The 18,820-nt window shown below is 39.3% G+C and overlaps 1 pseudogene; it reads left to right on the plus strand.

The window, feature by feature from the left end:
- The first annotated feature begins 17,851 nt into the window (after positions 1-17,851).
- LOC109179194 lies at positions 17,852-18,387 on the plus strand (annotated as a pseudogene).
- The last annotated feature ends 433 nt before the right edge of the window (positions 18,388-18,820 follow it).

The raw sequence follows: 18,820 nt of genomic DNA on the forward strand, positions 1-18,820 counted from the left end.
CAGCAACGAAAGTTAAAGCAGGAGTTGTCAACTATCACGAAAGGATAGTTTTGTTAAAAGACGAATCTTACCAAGCATTACTTCTCTTCGACAACGAGAAGAATGTTCTACCTGTATGATTTGACAAAATTCTAGGACAATAAGGACTTCATCTTATGGGGCACACTTTTCAAGGAGCATTAAATGAAGATGTACCATCTCCTGAAGCTAAAGGACAAAACCAAATGCTTTCCATACCTTCAACGGCTACATGGTACAATCTCATTAATGGAGCATTTAATGCATGAAGCTCCCCGGTCCTTGTCCACTGGTTAAAAGGTTCGAAAAGTTCATCTCTCTCCAACGGATGAATTTCCATCACCTATATAAACCCACCTTCATGAACTAAGAAGGTGCTGGTTCATTATCACTCGACTCATTATCTTGCAAAAGCTCTTGAACGCTCTCAACTTACTAAAAGCTTTTGTGAACCAGTATTGAGGTGTTAAGTTACTTGAAGAAGGTTATTGATCTCTTTCTTACACCTCAAAAGAAGTCTTGCCATTTGTTCAAAGCAATCTTATCTCAAAGTCAAGACTTCATCGTTGGAGAATTCAGGAAATTATTTTCTACCAACCTCAACTCAGGAGAAGAAGTTGATAGAGGCGGAGTAAACTCGAGAAGTTGAAAAACCTACGCAAGCTGTCCGGCTTAGTGATCAAGGAAGTCTTTGTGTAATTGTACTAAGAGTGATAGTACAATCCTTCCATCAGTTGTGGAAGAAGAGTGGAGTAGGCAACGTTTGGCCGAACCACTATAAAATCTCGTGTCCCTTCTATCTCTTTACTTACGCTTTTCTTTTCTGCATTCGCATCATCCCTTTTATCACCATTACCGAAAGTTTCCTTAATTACGCAAACTCGTGCAAAGTATTTAAAACGAATCTATCTTTTCCGCTGCGCCAAAACATCGAAAGGTGACTTTTAGGGCATCTCACGAAAAGAGTCTATTCACCCCCCCCCCCCTCTAGACTCTCTTTACATTCTATCGGGACCAACAAGTGGTATCAGAGCCAATACCTTGATCGGTAAAGGCTTTGCATTTACTGCCTGGTAGATCTCTTTTCGAAAACCTCTTGAAAATCTTGCATATTTTCTTTGCACGCTTTTTACTCAAAAATGGAAAAGGAACATGCACACCGCTTTAAGCAACTTGCATTTAGTCTTGCTAAATTTGATGACTGGAAGTTAAGAATGCAGGCTCTCCTATGCTCTATTCATGACGAAATGTGGGACGTCATAACAACCAGACCAATCACAGTCATGATGGCGAATGCTCAAGCAGCCGCACAGGGAGCAGGAGCTCCACAGATGATACCAAAGCCAAAAGACCAGTATTCCACGGACGAAAGAACAAGAGCAAATTTGGATAATGTGGCAAGAAATATTCTCTACAACTCTCTGGATGATTCCTTGTTCCCCAGGGTCCGAAAGTGCAAGAATGCCATGGAAGTGTGGAATGTCCTAATGAGTCTGGGAGAAGGAGATTAGCAAGAAAAAGACAACAAACTAACAATGGCCATGAAGAAATTTGAAGATTTCAAAATGCTGCCAAATGAAACAATCATGGAGATGGAACTCAGATTCACCAGACTTATGGGCGATTTGTTAGATCTCGGGAAAGAGCTAACTGAGAAGGAAATGAATCTGAAGATCCTTCGTGGACTACCAAAATCATGGGAAATGAAGGTTATTGCAATGAGGGATAGTCGAGATATGAAAACAACAAGCACGGCCAAAATTTTCAGTGATCTCAAAGCTTATGAGTTCGAACATGAACCGAAAGATGCCGAAGATTCAGAAACAAGAAACATTGCTCTCATGGAAAATCAATCAGCACCAACATCCAACAGGTCAAAATCTAACTCTTGTGATTTTTTATCTGATGAACAATATGCACTATTTGTCAGGAAAATGAAAAGGTTCATGAGAAAGAACAACTTTCAAGATTCACAACGATCGGGTCATCGAAAGAAGCACAAGAGCTTTCCTCAAATCTCAAAAACCGAAACCATGGACTCGTAGCTATTATGCTATAATTGTAGAAAGCCAGGACACTTCAAGGCAAATTGTCCTCATCCCATAGTGAGCAAGCATCAAGATAACAGCACTACCATAAGTTCCTCAAAAGAAACTGGAGAAAGAAATAAAAGAAGCGACAAGCCTGAATCATCAAACTCCAGAAAGGAAGGAAGAAGGAAGGCAATGGTAGTAAATGAAACTTCTGACACAATTGCAACCGAAAGTAGTTCCTCAAGCTCTAGCTCAGAAGACGAAAGCACTGATGAGGAAAAAGGACTGTTGTGCTTATTCAGTCAGGAGTCAAACGAACTGTGTCTCATGGCAGATGAAGACGAGGTAAACTCTCATTCATCCTCTTGTTATTCAGCTGAGTCAAGTTCTGTGGGAAGTCTTACCTTCAATGAATCTGTCACCGAAATGATGAGGAGGTTCAAAGTAATAAATAACACTTACTCCAAACTCAAAGAGGAGAACTCTCGGCTCATGCTTAGCTACAATGAATTAAAGCAAGTTCGCATTGAGAAAAATGTGCTGATCATTGCTAAGGAGCAGCTTGAGAAAGATGTTCTCGCTCTAAAGGAGCAATGCATAGCAAAAGAGAAGAGAGAGCAAGAACTGCTTGAAGTCTTGGATAAATTCAATAATTCATCCAACCTAATGGATAGAATGATGAATGAATCCAGACTGCCCGGGGAAAGAACTGGAATTGGTTTTAAAATTCCTGTGCTATTGAACTTCGCTTGGTGCGTACTTTACATGAAGTTGCAGAAAGAAGGACAGTGAATCTATCGAAGGTAAAGAGTGTCTGTTTCACCATGAAGAGGGTGAATCATCCTATGGGTTTATGAAATGGTATGATCCTCCTATGTGTTGTATGTCAAGCAAGATTATACTTAGACTATTACGGAGGATTAACAAGAATGAAGAAGAAATAGCGAAGTTAAGATTCGAGTTGGAAAGTGCACGACGAGGGATGGAAACTGACATGGCCAGAGTAAATGAAACATAACAGCATTGGAATGATTTCAAAAAAAAAAAAAAAAAAAAAAAAAACCTCAGTTCCTCTTCACAAGTCGAAATGAACAAATCCACGAATGCTTATTCACACGAAAGCTTCGAGGCTGCATTTGTTCAAGGACCCACCCAGGTGTCTGAGCCTATGATGGTAGTCAACAATGTCGAAACACCACAATCAACAAGCCAACCGAAAGGTACGGCTGTACAACGAATTGTGGAATCTGGAAAAGATAAATCCGGTAATGGCAATCCTAGACAAATCTATGTCAAAAGGAATGGACCAAATGGCAATAGACAGAATCTACACCATAAAAGAGGTCAGCCTAACTGGAACACTCAATCCAAGAAAAAGACGAATGTTAATCAGAGGCAATATCGTCCGAAATTCACACGAAAGAATCCTGCTCAAGGAATCTCAAAGAACGGACAAATCAGACAACCCGAAAGATCCTTCAAAATATCTGGTTATGGCAATGGATGGACTGGGCCATCAGAAGAAGATTGGTTTGATTACCCAGAACCTCTCCCAGAGCTGTATTTGAAAAGGTTCATCTACGTAAACAAACTAATCATCTCAAGCATTATGAGAATCCTCCTCAGGAAGAACAATGTAAGAAATATAATGCTGAAGTCTTTGCCAGCATCCATTATGATTATCGTACATCTAATGGATATAGAGGACCGAGGATGAGTCGTGGATACTCTAGGTTGATGTGGGTTCCAAAGTTGACTGCTAACCCCCAAGGACCCGAAACTAAATGGGTACCTAAAAACACATAATCTTTGATGCAGGAAAAACAGGTCATATGGTATATTGATAGTGGATGCTCAAGACATATGACTGGTGATAAATCAATGTTGAGCAACTTTGAGGAAGTAGATGGACCCAAAGTTATCTTTGGAGGAGAAAACAGTGGCAAAACTCGTGGAAAAGGGGACATCATCAAAAAGGGAATAACAATACAAGATGTCTCTTATGTTGAAGGATTGAAGTTCAATCTCCTAAGCACAAGTCAATTTTGTGACAAAGGATACAAAGTAGAATTCCTCAAAGACGAATGTAAAATCGTGAACACGAAAGATAACAAGACAGCTTTAACGGGTCAACGAAAGAAGAACATGTATGTATTATCTTTAAATTCTTCTAATGCTAACGTTTGCCTTGTAGCCAAAAGTAATGCAGATCTCAATCAAGAATGGCACAACAAACTAAGTCATCTGAACTTGAAGACGATAAACAAGCTTGCCAAAAGAAATCTCGTAAGAGGGCTACCCGAAATATCTTACACGAAAGATAAAATATGTGAGGCATGTCAAAAAGGAAAACAATTCAAGTCATCTTTCAAGTCAAAAGATGTAGATGCAAACTCTCGATCTCTAAGCCTTCTACATATGGATCTCTTCGGACCAGTAGATCCAGCAAGTTTGAGTGGAAGAAAGTATACTCTTGTTATAGTAGATGACTACACAAGATATACGTGGGTGCTTTTCTTGAAAAAGAAGAATGAAACAGAAACAGCTCTTCCAAATCTTTTGAGACAACTTCAAACAGAAAAGGAGCTCAAAATAATACAAATAAGATCAGATCAGGGAACGGAATTTGTCAACAAAGTCATAAAGGAATTTTGTGCGCAAAATGGAATTTTTCATCAACTCTCGGCAGCACGAACTCCTCAGCAAAATGGAGTGGCCGAAAGGAGAAACAGAACCTTGAAAGAAGCTGCACGAACGATGATCTCGCACTCAGGACTGCCTAAGAGATTTTGGGCCGAAGCCATAAACACGGCATGCTATACACAAAATAGATCGTTGATCAACAAATCTCACAACAAGACACCATATGAGCTATGGAAAGGTAAAACTCCTAGTATCGGCTATTTTCATGTCTTTGGTTGCAGGTGCTTCATACTTAACAATGGAAAGAATCATCTAAGAACTTTTGACGAAAGAGCTGATGAAGGACTATTCATGGGATACTCCTCAGTAAGCAAAGCATTCAGAATTCTAAACAAACGAACAATGGTGATTGAGGAATCCATTCATGTCAAGTTTGATGAACAATCTGAGAAGAATCCATCTGTATGTAAAACAACAATCAAGTCAAGTCAAAACCCTCAGCAACCTGTTGACGAAGACAGCGCAGACGAAGAAGACATACTTTCGTCTTAGACGAAATATCAACTAAAAGTTCCAGAACCCGAACCTATGACTCAAGAAAAGGTGGGAATTCAACAGAATGATCCTACAAGTACCACAACATCTGAACCAGTGATATACATTGATCTACCATATATTCCTGAAATGGAAGCTCAAAATCAACAAGATACATTTGAAACAGACCTTCGATGGTTAAGAGATCATCTACCAGATCAGGTTATTGGAAATGTCCAAGAAGGTGTAAGAACAAGAGCCTCTCTACACGAAAGCATGATGGCATGCTTCTTGTCTCAAATGGAACCTAAAACCATAGAAGAAGCCCTAGAAGACCCTGACTGGGTAATAGCCATACAAGAAGAGCTTCATCAATTTGAACGAAATGAGGTATGGGAACTTGTTCCGAGACCATCTCATCAGAATGTCATTGGAACCAAATGGGTGTTTAGAAACAAAATGAGTGAAGATGGGCTCATTGTTAGGAACAAAGCTCGTCTTGTTGCTAAGGGATATTGCCAAGAAGATGGTATTGATTTTGATGAAACCTTTGCCCCTGTAGCTAGATTGGAAGCTATTCGCATATTCCTAGCTTTTGTAGCCTATAAGAATTTCAAAGTCTATCAAATGGATGTCAAGAGTGCTTTCTTAAATGGACTTCTTGAAGAAGAAGTATATGTTGAACAACCACCTGGCTTTGCAATCAATAATGAGCTTGAAAAGGTCTATCATCTCAAAAAGGCTCTCTATGGCTTAAAGCAAGCTCCACGAGCCTGGTATGATACCCTTTCATACTTTCTTATCAACTGTGGTTTCACGAAAGGAGTGGTTGATAAAACTCTCTTTCGTATAAAAGATAATGACCATATTCTTTTAGTACAAATCTACGTTGATGACATTATCTTCGGAAGCACGAATCCAATCTTGTGTGAAAAGTTCTCCAATCTTATGAAAGGCAAATTTGAGATGAGTACGATGGGTGAACTGAACTATTTTCTGGGTTTGCAAGTCAAACAATGCCCAGATGGAATATTCATAAATCAAGCCAAATATACCAAGAATTTAATCCGTAAATTTGGCATTGATGGAAAGAGTTCGGTTAAAATCCCAATGAGCACATCCCTCAGAATGGATGTTGACAATGAAGGAAAAGATGTTGATCAAACAAACTTTCGAGGTATTATTGGTTCTCTTTTATACCTAACAGCAAGCAAACCTGATATTACGTTTGCTGTTGGTGTATGTGCACGATTTCAAGCCAAGCCGAAAGAAAGTCACCTAAGTGCAACTAAAAAGATATTAAGATATCTTAAGGGAACGCAAAGTGTTGGTCTCTGGTATCCGAAAGATGGATCATTTGATCTAGTTGGATACTCAGATGCTGATTTCGCAGGGTGTCGAATTGATCGAAAAAGTACCTCAGGAACCTGCCAGTTCCTAGGAGGACGAATTGTGTCTTGGTTTAGCAAAAAGCAAAACTCTATTGCCACAAGTATGGCTGAAGCTGAATACATAGCAGCTGGAAGCTGCTGTGCTCAAATCTTATGGATGAGACATCAGTTGAGAGATTATGGCATAAATGCACGAGAAGTGAGCTTAAAATGCGATAACACGAGTGCAATCGCCATTACGCATAATCCTGTGTTACACTCTCGGACTAAGCATATTGACATCAAGTATCACTTCATTCGTGATCATGTCAAGAAAAAGGACATATCTCTTGAGTATGTTAATACTGATGATCAACTTGCAGATATACTCACGAAACCCTTGAGTGAAGAAAGATTATCTTCTCTAAGGCATGAACTCGGAATGATTGAAATGACATAAAACCAAGAGAATCAAATCTGCAAAGATTCTTGCTCTCGAAAATCAAAAGATTTGATCCATCCTCACACGCAAGGATCTTTATAAATGAGGTACACTACGAGAATAAAATTTCACATCTAACAAAAACTCTAGTGTTTGCTTTTGCATGTGCAGGTATGAGTACGGGAAGCGAAAGAACCATTACGGAGGCACAAGAGGGAAATAGTGAAATTCTCAGTGAGCCACTAGTGACTGAGCAACAGCTTAATCAGTTTCTTGAACACGCTCAACACATACCAAACCTTCTCCGTGACGCGACCAATAATGAGTCAAGAGAATCTTTCCACTCTATTGGCAACCCTATTGGATATGCCAAAGAAGATAGTGTGCTGGAAATAAGTGATAGTCTTGACTACTCACCCTCAGGCAGTCCTACTAAGATAGCATCCCCTCTCAAGTCCACCGCAAGCAGCAATAAAAAGAAAGCCTGAATAACTTTGTTAGGCCACGGTGACAAGTTGTGATGTTATCATGTTCATGATCTTTTAATTTATGACTCTATCTTGCATTATCTTTTCAAAATGATGCCAGTATCTAAAAGATTTTGTTAAGATTCGCACGTTATCTTTTGCCTATAAATTACTCTTCTATTTCATGAGCTTTACTCATTCACAAGTTCTTAGAAAAGGAAAAAGATTGCAGGAATGGACAAAGGGAAAGAAAAGATCGATGAAGTTGAGAAAAGGGCTAAGCGTCTAAAACATCATATGCAAGAAGCTAGCAAGCTACCGAATGCCACCATCATCAGGCTGGAGGAAGATGGGGAAAGGGTCATCGTAACCTACTCCATGCCTAACACAGCACAAAAGGAGAATGAAACTCTTGACAAATTGGTCAATGAGTCCAGGGCTAAGAAGGCATACTGCATGGAACAAGCCACTCGGCTTGCTAAAGAGAAAATTCTGATGATAAAAAGCTCTAATAAGCAAACATCTTATGAAGTTCCTCAACTTAGTGATTAATCTTATGAAGATTTCACTATGGTTCACTCTCGGCCCTTAACTCAGTCACCCGAACCCACTCTCTCACTTGAGGAGCTGGATGAATATGCAAAGAAGGCAAATCTGACTGATGTGACCGAAGAGATGACTTGTCTGGAACTTCACGTGCCTTATCGTTTTCTCTAAGCTGTTGTATGCTGTACTCTCGTGACTTGGAACTCTCTGTCTCTCACCCTTATGATCCAATAAAAATGTTATCCTTTCGTACTAAAAATAAATGCAATTCTTAACTGTGTTTAACTTTGTCTGTTTATTGTCAAAAATCACAGGAAATCTCATCACTCAATTTCTTAAATCCGGTCAAAAAGGGGCCATAATTTATTTTGAGTTACATGACTTTTAAGCTCATTGAAGTTGGAGTTTCATAAAGAAACAAGTTAACAGTCAAAGTCTTACATGGGATTGATTACTCCTTGAACATATTTATGAGCATTTATTGCTACGTTGAAAAATATGTGTAACAGACACATGAACAGTAGGGATCTCTTGCTATAAAAGGAGAGGATTTCTTCACTTTATCTCCATCATATCTTTTCTTCACTATGGGTCCAAAGAAGCCTTTCACTAGAGGTGACTCTCACAAACTGAGAGAAAATGCTAGACGTCTCAGGGAGGAACAGGGCAATCTTTACCCTGGTAACAGTCCACAAGCACCAGTGGAAATTCTTTCTGATTCCGACTCATCTCTTCAGTATGATGATATGGCGGGTTTCATTGTTGAAAGTGAAGAGAAGCTTTCGAAAGATCCTACCAAGATTCCAGACCCAGACTATATGGCTTTTTTGAAACAAGAGGACTTAATGGAGAAATATGATCAGGAGGAAGAACCTGAATCTTCATCTGGCTCAACCTACCCCCGAACCGGAAAGTGGTTTAAGCAAATGCTGGGAAACCTGAAGAAGGCCAAAGGTGAACCATCTGAAGTCAAGAAAAACGAGAGGAAGAAAAATTGATCTTTTGTCTGTTGTATCTTATCTTATGTACTTTCTTCTCTCGGCTCTATGAATAATAAAGCTTTATTGGCTCTGGTTTCCTTTTGAACAAGACTTTATATGTCTTATCTATCATCTGACAAAAAATCTCGAATCAAGGACAAAATTCTTGGAAAAGAATATATTCCCTAAGGCATGCCTTGGTCAAGTCACTCGGACACATCTTTTGAGAGACTCAATCTCTCTTTTTAATGGACCCTCTCAATCTTCTATGAAATCACTTATCCTTTCTTCAACTCATGGATAAAGGGAAGGAAAAGGCACTCACATCCGAGAGCTTATCTGAGTCTGAAAAAATGTCTCACCGTGATCTCGGGAACCCAGTTGAGAAAGGTTCACCATATGGGAAGGAACCTGAAATCTCAGAGTTCTACTCTCTTGTTGAACTCACTCCTCTTCTAAAGCACGAAGAAAGATATCGTGCATTATACTCTTTTTCTAAGGCCAAAGTAATGGCTGAACTAAATGACATGGAGAGACGAGGTCTCTCTAGAGAAACCTTGGGAGCAGATCACGAGACACTCATCGCTGAAGTCTTTGCTCATGAAATCCGAAAGAGGGAATACCTTGAGTACGCATGAAAGAAGAAAGGTAGCAATGAGTAGAAGGGAAGCCTGCCTACAAGTGCACGAGAGATCGTAATCGTTTGTGTTACGTATTGTTCTGTGTAATAATTCTCTCGAGAAAAGCATTTCTATTGTTGTAAAAAGGACCTGTTTGACTTTATTTGTCTCACAAGTCTTATGTTATGAAAATCTTATCTACTTTCGGGTTTGGAATCATGCCTAAATATGCTTGATATTTTCAGCTTTTATTTCCAACCGTTTAGATGAATCTTAATGGGATCATGTGGCTGAGAAAAGTGGTCCACTCCCCCACTCTGTCTGATACATGATGTGACGTGCATTTAATGCACCCATAAGCACTCGAGTGATTTTCTCTCACCTCATTAAATGAGGGAATGATCGTTTTTTATCTGCACACGATCTTATCACTCCCCCACGTTGATCAGTTACCTTTTTGGAGAGGAAGAACCGGGAGTGCTTTTGAATTTTTAAACAATTCATCTTTAAATGGATCATCCATACCCGGATACCCGGAGTTCTATAAAACCCTTCTTAAACCTTCTTGCTCTTTTTACCCTACCTTTTTCACACGATTCTCACTCTCCTTCTTCATAACCCTCTGTCTCTCTCAAATCCTCAACTATGGCAGAACATCCACAAGCATCACCATCTAATACAGAACCAGAAACACCTTCCAACCTGGAAGTCCCAAGTTTTCCAACTGAAGACCTGAGATTCATTGAATCCAGAGTACCCTTCATCGTCGGGGGAAGTATGTGGGATGCGCATGGATTCCTTGAGTATATCTTGGATAGAAGATTTGGTGAAAATATCATACATCTCCTCACAGAAACAGGATTATATGGCTTCATCACACATCTTTATACTATTTGGCACCCAGTTGACGTAACCCAGTTCTATATGAATGCTTCAATATCCTCTGATTATCTGACTATCACTTGCAGAGTCAATAATCATCATGTGGTCCTTACCTCGGAGGACGTTCGATCAACATACGGATTTCCACAAAGAGATGAGTCCTACAAGTCGGATATTATCTATTATCATCTCGACCCAGAGGAGTTCTATGAATCCATCAAGAACAATCACGCACCATCCAAGGCAGAAATCACATGGCCATTGAAGAAGAAGTGGTTCCGGCTAGATTATGAGTTTACTGTTGATATTTTCAATAAACTTGTTGATCACAAGACCCCGGGCACTGATGATGTGACGAAGGAGAAGTTGAAAATGCTGCATGCCTTCTTAAATGAATTTAAAGTCGACTAGTCAAAGATCATATTCAATAATATTGTTCACACCATCACCTTTCATCGAAATAGTCCAGGAGACATTGCAAAGAAGTTAGGATATGGTTTTGTGATAAGCTATCTTCTGACAACGAAAGGAGTCATTCTGCGCCCAGGAATTCGGCCTGGACAAAAAGCATGTCACATGAAACAAAAACCATCAGGGTATGACAAGCAGAAGGCATTGGAGTTGGGGGTCCCTATTGAGCAGGTCAAAGCCAAGAGGAAGTCGAGAACACCTAGGGTTTCAGAAGATGATCAACCCAAGCCGAAACGACAAAAACGAGAAAAACACTCCTCTCGGAGTAAGGCGAAAAAGGCAGAAGAAACTCCAGCTGTTCCAGTCCCTCCAAAATCTCCGCAAATGAAGAAAGATCGAATTCCACCTTCCCCTCTACCAGAAACAATCTCTGTCAAAGATTCATCCGAAGACGAAGACAATCTGATTCTCTCTAGAATCATAAAAAAGAGTCACTTTCGGTCTCCTGTCAAGGCTAAATCGTTCCCGAAGGAACCTTCTACACCGAAAGCAGCAGACACGAAAGAAGCATCGCCACAGGGTGAAGTGATCACGAAAGAAGCACTTTCTGAGGGGGAAGCTCAACCGAAAGATGTTCTTCCTGAGAAAATTTCTGATGTTCAAGAACCCAAGTCTGATCTCGGTTTTCCTCAAGACCACCATCCACAAGAACCTACTTTGGCAGATCAACTTCTCCATGAGTTGACATAAGAACCTGCTGATGTAGACATGGAGGCCAGCCGCCTAAGTCTTCCACAAGAACCTGGGTCACCAGAAAAGACGATAGAGGCGACTGATGCTTTGATCTATTTGCCTTGTCTGCCACAAGAACCTACCAATACAGAGCAGGTAATTCTGACACAAGAACCTGTGTTGGTAGACGAGACAGCCGTTGTGCAGGTAACATCTCCGGATATCCCGAAACCTTCAGCTCCAGCTCCTGAAGTAAAAGTTCCTCGACCTTCACGAGATCATTTGCTCAGAGAATCCATTGAAAGGGATTATAAACGAGTCCTGCAGTGGCAAAAGTGGCGAACTGCTCCCCTAAGGACTTTTCTTGAATCATTTGAAGAAATGTAGGACGAAGAAGCCTTTGGACTTGAATGGATAGGCACTGATGATATTTCCAAAGCTCTTCGAATTGAAGAAATCAATCGAGTCTTCTCATACAAAATGACGAATCGCACTCTCGGGAGAGATAAAGCCCCAATCTGCATCGAACTTAATAAGCCACCCTTGGATCCAGTCTATGAAGAAGAATTGAAGCAACTTCGATATGCTATGTTGCTATATAAAATCAAGACCGCATTGGAGAAGGAACACCAAAATGATCCAAACTGCAATGTTAGTGGCACGAAGGATGAACTTGGACGAGAGATTGAAGAAGACGAAAGTGATGAAGATGAAGATGTGGATGATAATGATGATGATGCTGATGACGAGAATGATGATAACGATGATGATGAAAATAATGATGATGATGATGATCAGATGGGTAATGAAGGTGCTCAAGAAGCCAACCCCGAAGACAGTCACACAATTTTGATCGGCCCAGACTATGACACCTATCCTCAAAGATCTCCCTTAATAAAACTACCCTCTGACAGTAGTGACTCGGAAGAAGTCTCAACTTCTCATCTCGAAGATCTATCTCGTGCCATTGTTCCACATATCCAACCCATGGACGAGACTCCAATCAAGCAAGAGAACGAAAATGTGCGTGAGGGCAAACTGGAAGCCTCACCAATTCTTCTTAGCTCAGCCAGTGGTGGAAAACGGGAAGCACCACCTCAAGATGATCACATGGACACTTCGCCAACAAACATTGAGGAAGAATCCACTGCAGAGTCCCCACGGACTATCATGAACCTCATGAGAGAAACTGTTCATTCAGCCGAAACCATCCACATGCAATATCTTGCTCTACGAGAAAAGGACACGAAAGTTATGGATGATTTGTGCAAGAAGGTCGCTTCTCTGATAGCAACACAATCTCAACCTCGGCCTCCACCTCTAGCACAGCCTCAACCGCAGCAACAAAGCCAATCAGATCACAAGATCCTTGAGAGAATGACAAAGAAACTATATGATCTTGAAGCTACCTTGAACAAAGTTGCACGGCAACAGCACGAAATCAAACACTCTCATTTTGGTCTCAAAGGGCGTGTTGATCTGGCCTGTACAAAGATTGACACATATCAGGACAATTCGTACCAACTGGGAGAATATGCTCTTCAAATTCTCGGGTATGCTCAGGATATTTTGCTTGCAATCAACAAGGTCTCCTCTATTCCTCCTACCACCTGTGCTGATGATGCCAAAAAGGGGGAAAAGAGAAATGACGACAAAGATAATGATGATGATCAGCCGAGAGATAACACGAAAGATCAAATTCCAGAAGCAAGACATTCTCCTTCTCGGACACCAAGAGACTCTGGCCGAAGGAACACGAATCCATCTCATCCACCTTCCTAGTCTCGTGGTTACCATTCCTCGAACCAAAGATACCATGGTCGATACCAATCCAAACCAATTAAGCCTCGCCAATCCTTCGGATCTGAAGCCAAGTATATCTTCACGGGTTTACCCAAGAGAGAGCAAACGAAACTAAGGCAAAGACTTATAAGAGACAACAATGTAACTATGGATGGCATAGGAAACTTTGTGGACTTTGTTCCATATGAAGAAGGAAGTGGCAAACGTTTTGAGGGTTGCAATGTCCCTACCTGGCTCAAAACTAGGGATAATCATACAAGACAAGATCACATCAGCACCCAAAATGAGAGGATCAAAAGAGAAAATAGAGAACTGTGGAAGAAACACGATGAAGAAAGAAAGAGAAGAGAAGATGAAGCAGTGGAAAGAGAAAGGATCAGGAATCTCATTGAAGATCTCTCAAGTATAACCAAAGACTCACCACAGAACGTCATTCACAATGCAGCTTTCAAAGTGCATAAAGAGTCTGGAAAAAGCTATCAAGAAGGCATGAATTCGTTTGAACTGATTTCATGGTGGAAGTCTGGAATTGTTGAAGGAAGCAATATTCGAGAAGCCTATAACAATTACACAGGTCTGAATATCAAAGGAGAACATGAAGAGCTTGTCAGGTCTAATCCAATTAAGGTCTTCAGAGCTAAAATCAATGAGAAAATAGACTTCAACAGGATGCTAAAGCAACAAAAGGAAAGGGATGTCCAAGAACTCAAGGAAGCTGAATAACAGAAATCAAAACTCTTAGAAATGTAAGTTTACTTTCGTTTTGCCTCTTCCATAAAGTTTTTGTAATGATCACATCTTTATATATGAAACTCTCATTGTCACACATCTCGTGTCACTTGTCTGAGTTATTTGTCCTTGTCTTTCTTATTAACGCTTTTATCTAGAAAAAGACTTGTAAACTCTCAAGTAATGGCTGTTTTTATAATAGAAAATTCTTATGGAACTTTTTATCAGCCTTATAAGAAGAGTATAGGTTTTGGCATCATAAAAAAAGGGGGAAATTGTTAGGAATATTGTATTAGGATTTTGATGATACCAATGTAATGTAGAAAAGTAGACCCCTAACTATTAGCTTTTTCAATCGCTGCTTTCGTCATAGACGAGAGTTGCCATAACTCCTCTGTAATTCGTGTTAAGCTAGACAAACACACGAAAATGAGTTATGACTAGATGTTAGGATCTACAGGGCGAAAGAAGACACGAAGAACAGCAACGAAAGTTAAAGCAGGAGTTGTCAACTATCACGAAAGGACAGTTTTGTTAAAAGACGAATCTTACCAAGCATTACTTCTCTTCGACAACGAGAAGAATGTTCTACCTGTATGATTTGACAACATTCTAGGACAATAAGGACTTCATCTTATGGGGCACACTTTTCAAGGAGCATTAAATGAAGATGTACCATCTCCTGAAGCTAAAGGACAAAACCAAATGCTTTCCATACCTTCAACGGCTACATGGTACAATCTCATTAATGGAGCATTTAATGCATGAAGCTCCCCGGTCCTTGTCCACTGGTTAAAAGGTTCGAAAAGTTCATCTCTCTCCAACGGATGAATTTCCATCACCTATATAAACCCACCTTCATGAACTAAGAAGGTGCTGGTTCATTATCACTCGACTCATTATCTTGCAAAAGCTCTTGAACGCTCTCAACTTACTAAAAGCTTTTGTGAACCAGTATTGAGGTGTTAAGTTACTTGAAGAAGGTTATTGATCTCTTTCTTACACCTCAAAAGAAGTCTTGCCATTTGTTCAAAGCAATCTTATCTCAAAGTCAAGACTTCATCGTTGGAGAATTCAGGAAATTATTTTCTACCAACCTCAACTCAGGAGAAGATGTTGATAGAGGCGGAGTAAACTCGAGAAGTTGAAAAACCTACGAAGGCTGTCCGGCTTAGTGATCAAGGAAGTCTTTGTGTAATTGTACTAAGAGTGATAGTGCAATCCTTCCATCAGTTGTGGAAGAAGAGTGGAGTAGGCAACGTTTGGCCGAACCACTATAAAATCTCGTGTCCCTTCTATCTCTTTACTTACGCTTTTCTTTTCTGCATTCACATCATCCCTTTTATCACCATTACCGAACGTTTCCTTAATTACGCAAACTCATGCAAAGTATTTAAAACGAATCTATCTTTTCCGCTGCGCCAAAACATCGAAAGGTGACTTTTAGGGCATCTCACGAAAAGAGTCTATTCACCCCCCCCCCCCCCCTCTAGACTCTCTTTACATTCTATCGGGACCAACAAACCTGCCTCCAAGCCAGTAGCACTGAGGTCGCCGACGTCAACGTCCTCCTCGACAATGGTAAGCACCCCACCCACACGGCTGCATTCCTTGCCCTCCATAGGAAATAAAGAACCGCTACAATCATGGCAATGTGTTCCTCATACATAGTGTCCATAACAGAAGTAAACCACAAAGAGAGATCAAGACCACCAAAATTAGGAAGTGGTAAGGAGGACTCATGCCATACAAGCCTAGAGTAATCACACAAAAGAAATGCATGCATAGTGTTCTCGTGATGTAGACCACACATAGGACATGCTGGATCCACTTCAACCCGGCCTCTTTATAATTAAATCCGTAGTGGTGGGAGGATATCACATTAAGCTCTCCACAAAAAAGATCTTCCATTTACGGGGACATTAATCTTCTAGAAGGAAACCCACTTATCAAAATTTCCAAGGCCACTATCATATTCTCCAATAATGTGCCTATAGCCGGTTTTTAGAATAACAGCCCTTAGGATCCTTGTGCCAATACCATAAATCTTTATAATTCGGGCTGATTGGAATTTTAGATATACGAACAACATCCTCATGGATGAAAGTATCAGAAAGGATATGTGGATCCCAAGTGTTAGTATCCTGATCAATTAAACCTGAAACCACTACACCATGTAATTCATTAGGCATAATAGTCTGAACCAATGGATTTGGCTCATTAGGCAACCAACGGTCACCCTTATTGTTTAGTTGGCATCAAAATAATCAAGGAATAATTAGTATAAAGACTCTCCCTTATATTAAAGATCAAATGTAATACGCTTTTTGGAAACTTGGTCGATCCAAGGTGTTTGCCGCGAACATAATGGTGCAGCAGACTTCATGGCGCGGCTAGCCAAGACCCTTCCTAGAGGCCTTCATACTTTCTTGTCTCCACCTTTTGGGATTACAAATATTCTTGAAGACGATAGCTCCGGATGGCCGCATTGGAGACTTGTAAACTCTGTCTAAGTGCATGATGTAATTTTTGCAGTACTCTGTTGGGTTCCCCCTCCTTCATAAATAAAAAAAGATCAAATGTAATACTTGTACTGGAAAATATAATATAATACTAATAATGAATAAAATGTTTATTACTTATAAGAGGAAGTGTAATACTTTTGAAGAAAGATGTAATACTTTTACATTTTGATTTAAAAGTATTAAATTTTTGCTTATAAGTAACAAACACTTGTCAACATTTCTTATAAGGAAAAAATGTAATACTTTTACATTTTAAATTTATCCTTAAAAGTATTATACTTTCCCCTAACAATATTATTTTATTCCTAATTAGTGTTACATTTTTCAGTATAAGTATTACATTTTTATATTTACCCAACCTGATCCAACCCATCTCACGAATAATGATTCGTGAGATGTCTCACACAAGTGTTACCTTTAATGTAAAATACGTTAAGTCTAGAAATAGAGGAGTTATCTTTGAACTCCAATTAAGAAGACTATTTTCATGTGAAACTTTGACTAAATTTTAGTAGATCTCAATATTCAAAAGAGTCATTCGAGCAAAAGAGAAATGAATTTGGAATAGCTTGTGAAAATAATGATATATCTTGACAAACAAACTTTATTGATTAAAACAGTTCTAAAATCAGTAGGGTTGTCTAAGAAGTTTACTAAACAAAAGAAGTGTTGAAATAATCAGGGACGGAGACAGGATTTATTGGTATGGGGCCAATCACAATTTGAGAGAGAATAATAAAATACATTAATATTCAGTTAATATATTCAAAAATACATTAATTTATTCAAATCTATTAAAATTTAAAACGTTTCTCTTGCATGTCACGAAAATCATCTATAATTGAATCTATACTAAATTGTTTTGCAATATGTTTTTAAATGTATAATAACAAAAGATCATTAAGAAATTCATCTTCCATCTTGTTACGAAGTGTAGTACGTCTTTACTATATTCATGTTTGAAAAATTTCGTTCTGTAGTAGCTATAGATACTGGAAGGGTGAGAATGAGAGTTACCACAATAATACTAGCTTGGACCAACACGGAATGTTCTGAAAAAAAAAAAGAAGAAAAGTTAAGGGACTAAAAGTTGAATGACATACAAATCTATGACCAATGTGGGAGGAAAAACTAGGAAGGAGGGACTCTACTACGGCTAGCAAAGATGCAGCAAACAATAATCTTCCATCTCCCTCCATGGACTTACCTGAATTGATAGACAATTTCAAAAAGCAAGACTTGGATGTTAAAGACCTGGTTGCACTCTCCTGTGGCCACACCTTGGGATTTGCCCGGTGTCGTATATTTCAAGAGCGCATCTACGATGACGAAGACATTGATCCCGAGTTTACAAGGCAACGCCAAGAAAATTGCTCTCGGACTGGAGTGACTCAAACCTGGCTTCTCTTGATCCAACCCCAGCACTTTTCGACGCCAAATGCTTCAACAACTTGGTGGGAAAGAAAGGTCTTTTAGAGTCCGATCAAGCGCTTTTCAGTGACGGTCAAACCGATGATCTCGTCAAGTCTAATAACAAAAATCATGGTGTATTTTCCCAAGATTTTGCCAACTCTATGGCTAAAATGGGAAATATTAAGCCATTGATCGGGGATAAAGGTCAAATCCGACTAGATTGTAAAAGGGTGAATTAAGGAATTGTATGTGCTTTAATATTACTAATTGTTTTGTTATTTATTGGTTTTTTATTATTTTGTTGCAATATTGATCAAAAGATCAGAAAGCTTAACATATGATAAATAAAATTCATAGAGTAAACATGGATTCAAAAATTCAAGTCCTTTAAGAACAAAACACAAAACAAAAGACATTGTGCATTTTAGGTATATAATAGATATATTTGAGTTGCGCTATACACGAATTAACAATATACCTAAATCATTTTGCAGTATACAAGCATGCATTTTCAAATCAGTCACTAAATAGATCATTATTCAAGATATATGACCTAAGTCAGTAGAAGATTTCAGATCAAACACCTAAATTTAGGGAAATCAATCGGTTATCATATACAAAAAAAAAAAAAAAAACTTTTACCGTCATTAATGGTGAGAGAGTATACCGGTT

Source organism: Ipomoea nil, unplaced genomic scaffold (assembly GCF_001879475.1).
Source record: "Ipomoea nil cultivar Tokyo-kokei standard unplaced genomic scaffold, Asagao_1.1 scaffold0878, whole genome shotgun sequence".
NCBI lineage: Eukaryota > Viridiplantae > Streptophyta > Magnoliopsida > Solanales > Convolvulaceae > Ipomoea > Ipomoea nil.